At 40.7% G+C, this 5,172-nt stretch overlaps 1 pseudogene; it reads right to left on the reverse strand.

The window, feature by feature from the left end:
• Nucleotides 1-2,074: 2,074 nt before the first annotated feature.
• LOC102998116 (60S ribosomal protein L6-like) lies at nucleotides 2,075-2,934 on the reverse strand (annotated as a pseudogene).
• Nucleotides 2,935-5,172: the final 2,238 nt, after the last annotated feature.

Consider the following 5,172-nt stretch of genomic DNA (forward strand, 5'->3'; position numbering starts at 1 on the left):
CTACACATAAGACCCATTAGCAGAGTATGAAATAAATTTGGGGGTCCTCTTACCAGAAAAAAAGGAGGAAAATAAAAGAAATAGAATAGGATGGAGAATGTTTGGAGTCCATGGCATGTAGTAAGGGTATTATTTTGTGAAATGTGTATATATATATATATACACACACACACACACACATATATACATATATATGTGTGTGTATATATTTCTGTATATATATGTGTTAAAATATTTATTTATTTAGTTAGTTATTTAGGGCTGTGTTGGGTCTTTGTTGCTGCGCACGGGCTTTCTCTAGTTGCGGCGAGCGGGGGCTACTCTTTGTTGCAGTGCGCAGGGTTCTCATTGCGGTGGCTTCTCTTGTTGCGGAGCACGGGCTCTAGGCACGCAGGCTTCAGTAGTTGTGGCATGTAGGCTCAGTAGTTGTGGCTCGCAGGCTCTAGAGCGCAGGCTCAGCAGTTGTGGCGCACGGGCTTAGTTGCTCCGTGGCATGCGGGATCTACCCGGACCAGGGCTTGAATTTGTGTCCCCTGCATTGGCAGGCAGATTCTTAACTACTGTGCCACCAGGGAAGTCCCTATTTCCGTATATTTAATAAATGTATTTCTTATTGTGGGCAAGCTTTTGTCTTATTTGAGTTTATTCAACAGTATATATTTATGGAGCATCTCTTATGTGCCAGCCACTGGGCAAAGTCCTGGGTATATAGTGATGAAGAAGACTGACATAGGCTCTTTCCTCATGGAGATTATGACCCAGTACAGTGGTTCTCAAACTTTAGCAGCATCAGAAATACCTGGAAGACTTAATAAAATACAGATTGCTTCAGAGTTTCTCATTCATTGCGTCTGGGGTGGGGCCTGGGAATTTGCATTTCTATCCAGTTCTCAGTTGATGCTAAAGATTCTGGTAGGGGACCACATTAGACACTGGTCTAGTGGGCTACTTAAATAAATACAAATAAATGTCTGATGGCAGTTTGTGATTAAGTGTTAGGAAAGAGAAGAGAACTATGAGAGAGAGAAACTGGGAAACCTATTGTATATTGGATAGTCAGAGATGATGTCTGAGAAAATAGCTTTCAGGCAGCAGGAACATCACATCAATAAACCAGAGGAACTAAAACCATGAGCAAGAGAAGGATTTGAATAGAGACTGGAAAGTAGGTAGGGACTAGATCATGTGGGGTCTTTAGTCCAGTGACATTCAAACTGGGATGTGCACATTCCTGGATAGCATGAAGACTTCTAAGGGGTACGTGGGCACACGTACTGTTAAGAGAATCATCTTCCTTTGTGCTCTCCTAAAATGAATTTACCCAAGGGCCAGTATTTTGGTAGTGCTTATTTACCTTTTCTACCTCTTTATGAATAAAGGCAAACTTATCTCCTAGTGAATCTTGTTAGGGTATCTTGTCCTAGGGTGTAAAAATCACTTGGGGGATAAAACAAGGAATAACTCAAAATATAACTGAAAAAGATAACATAACTCAATTAAAAAACTCAAAAAAAAAAAAAAGACCTCAAAAAACCTTGGTGTTGAAAAAGTAAAAGACTCTCATCGTGGAATAAAAACAAAATCTGTTCTCAAGGCAGTTGGTCTCTAGTTCTCGGCTTTCAACAAAATTGAAGGAGGCCCTAAGTAAGCTGTCAGCGGCAGGGCACTAAAAATTATTTTTGATGATGGATCACTTTGTTTTTTTGATGTACAACTGGAAAGGAGACTAGCATTTAGTGTCATTGCTATAACAAAACTTTCCTTTCCTCTATTTATTTAGGTGGATAAAACAAACACTTTCTCTTACCTCTATAAAAATGAAAAATTAGAAAAAGAATCGACTCTGAAAACTGTCATAATTTAGCATTAAGTACTATCAAATCATAGATACATGAGTTAATTGGGATACAAAACAGGGTCATTGAATTCATTAAGAGATTCATTTCTGATACACTGTATATATTTAATAATTATCTACACAATTTATAATTATGTTATGTTGACCAGCTTTATACTTGTGATAAACGTAATACCTATACCAACCAGAATTATATTTTTTTGGGAAACGTATCAGTTATTTAATTAGGTTCTTTGTAGGAAATTTAGAACACCAATTTGTGAGCGAAAACACAGAACAGAGGTAGCCCTAGAGCTGAGGAACAGCTTTGATTTCTTCGCAGAGTTTGTGAGTCCAGGGCTCTCAGGTCAAACTTGCTCTGCTCTGTGAGCTTGGATTTCCCTTTCTCTGCGTCGAAGGTCTTAACCTTCCTGGTGTCTGGGCTTCACAAAGCTTCTTCCTGAAATAAGCCTCAGGGAGATGTTTTGGGATTTCCGCACCACTCACCAATTTTGGTGGAGATGACAAATTTCTGGTGTGTTCTAGCAGAGGAACTCGATTGAGGATGAGAGGTCCAGTCACAAGCAGCATGCAACTGCTCAGCTGCTTCAGGAAAACCACCGCCGTGCCTCTGTGGTACCCAGTGAGGTTGCTCAGAACGGTGCTGGGAGTGATGCTAGCTCGCAGCTTCCTTACATCTGACGGAAAGGTTTTCTTTTGTGGCTCAACAGCTTTCAAGGCACCTCTTCAGTAGAACAGTATCTAGGCATTCTGTGAAGCTGATCCACTCGGGTCCCACCATTTCTGTCACCCCCCCAAGTGGTTTTGTGTCAGCAGCAAGATATGTCTCTTTCTTTTCAACCTTAAACGTAGCTGCCGATGACTTCCTCTTCGCCATGGCCTTGCTGGAACACATAGCAGATGGGGAAAAGCTGCCAATTCCGCTGACTAGGATGGGGTTTTGGTTGTGGTGGGGTTTCCCCTTCTGAGGTGCTTTGGCCTTGAGGTTACGCTTCTTAACCTTGCCCTGGCATCAGCCTTCTTGGCTTCAGGTTTCTTCTCCTAATATCCAGCTTCTCTGTTTTTTCATCCACCATCTTGCAAGATGGGAAAGAGCCAGAATAGTATTTTTTGACACTTAGAACATTTATGGCCACAGAAAAACTTTAAAAAATTTATCTCAATCTCTCTTTATATCTCTGTCTTTATTTATATATCTATATCTAACTTTCTATATGTAACAGGAATCTATCTATCTATATAAAACAGAGAACATAAAATGATCAACAGAAAGACTTTGAAGCAGAAAAAGTATAACGATAACTCTCTGCTGTAAGTATAATGGAAATATGAGTTTAATATGAGTAAATTAATATGAGTTTAATATGAATTAATTAAATATTAATTCATATTTAATGAGTTAAATATGAGTGAATTGTTCTCAGATACAGAAGGAAGATTCCATGACTGTCTGGAGGAGTGGACTAGGTGGGGATGTGGAAAGGAGGTTTCTGGAAGAAAGGGGATTAGCCTCTAGAAGAGCAGAGATAGGAAAAGCCAGGGCTGTGGGCCTGCAGTCCGGGGCGTGAGGGCTCCCATTCTTGTCTCGACTCTCACTCCGCTTCTTGAATTTTGAGTAGGTAACTGCTCCCTTCTGCTGATTGCCCTTCGTCTCTCTGGCTTCTTCTCTCCTTCCTTCCTCCAATATCCCCTGCATTCCGCTCCTGCCCCCTTTACCACACAACAGGTCAGGTGAGTGTGGGATGGCGATCAGCATTAGGGAGCATGAGACAGAGAAGAAACATGGTTATGTGACCTTGAATGTGGTTAAGTTTGTGGGGTTCTTATCTAGGTGGGGGAGTGGGAAGGATGATTGCACAGGTGAAGCCATATCATCTCTGGTTTTTTTTTTTTTTTCTACTTTAAGCCCCAGGGTGGGTTCCTGGCTGGAGAGGTTTGGGAGGACAGCTGCTCTACCCCTTGGACTGGCCAAGTGGTGTAGCCGTGCTGGCCCCTGCCTCCTTCTAGAAGAGTTGGAAGACTTTCTCTTTAGCGAAGGGAGCTGAAGTAGCAGAAAGCCATCTGGACTGACTGAGAGTCAGGGAGTTGGATTCGGGCCATGCTCTGCCACTTTTTTCTGTGATCTTGGGAAAAGCATCTCGACTCTTAATGCCCAGTTTGTAAAGGAAAAAATTGAATAAAGTGGTCTGTGCATTTTCTCCCTACTCCAAAGTTAATGTTTATGAGTTATGAGAATTGGAAAGAGCTTACAAAAGCCCAGGAACTGTTATTTTTCTTCATCATCCTTGATGAGAAAAATTACAGTGAACTTTCCGGTTCATTGTTTTAAAAAAAAAAAAAAAAAAGAGGAAAAAGGGCGTCTTTTCTCTTCTCTTTGAGAAACATCAAGACTTACTCTGCTCTCTAATAGTTGCCTGGGTAGAATTTTCCATCTTAGCACAAAGCAGCTCGACCTGGTTTTGTATAATCTCTTCTCTGTATACCCCTAATTTAACAAGAGGAACTGGAAGAGTCAGACAGTGTGTGGGAAGACTGGAGAAAATAAGGAAGGTATAGAAACCACTAGAGATGGAGATAAGTTAAACATTCTGGCAAATTATCACGGTGTATTGCTCTTGCTGAATGCTTAGGCAGTTGGGAAGGTAGTTAAGAGAATGGCTCTAAATGCTTCATCTAATTGCAAGCAGCTGTCGATTAGTGGAGCTTAACCAACTGTTTTTAATTCCACTCAGTGGCGATGAAGAGAATGAGACTTTTAAGTGAAACTGGCAGGGGCTGTGTGTGTGCATGAAGTTGCTTGCACTTTTTTTTAGAGGTCATAGAGTGCAGTAAATACTAAGAGATGCTCTTTGAAACCATGGCAGCCTTTCATGATAATGATTTTCCTAAATTTTGCCAGCATTTGTTGAGCTTTTGGCTGGAGGCAAACTTCTCTGTTATCCAAATTCTGGAATGATTTTTCACGGGGAGTGATTCATCCCCCAATGGTGAGTGACTGAATGGGTTGTGCCAATACAGAAGCAATTGTTGTTCGATGTTGGCAGTAAATCTCAAATGAGAGATAATAATGCCAGTTAAGAGCCTTCTCCTTAGGAATGTTTCATTTCACTCTTGCGATGAGAAAATAGGAAAAATAAGAAAGTGGAAAATTTTAGCTAGTTCCCTTCTGTTGTAAAACCTGCTACAAATCATCTACATTTGAGAGTTTTCTGGAAGACAAAGTTTTGAGTAGCCCAGTCTAATCAGTCTGATAACCTCTTTTGATGGAATTACTTTTCTCTATTTTCTTTTTCCTAATAATGTTAGTAATCTTT

This window comes from Balaenoptera acutorostrata, chromosome 14 (assembly GCF_949987535.1).
Source record: "Balaenoptera acutorostrata chromosome 14, mBalAcu1.1, whole genome shotgun sequence".
Classification (NCBI taxonomy): domain Eukaryota; kingdom Metazoa; phylum Chordata; class Mammalia; order Artiodactyla; family Balaenopteridae; genus Balaenoptera; species Balaenoptera acutorostrata.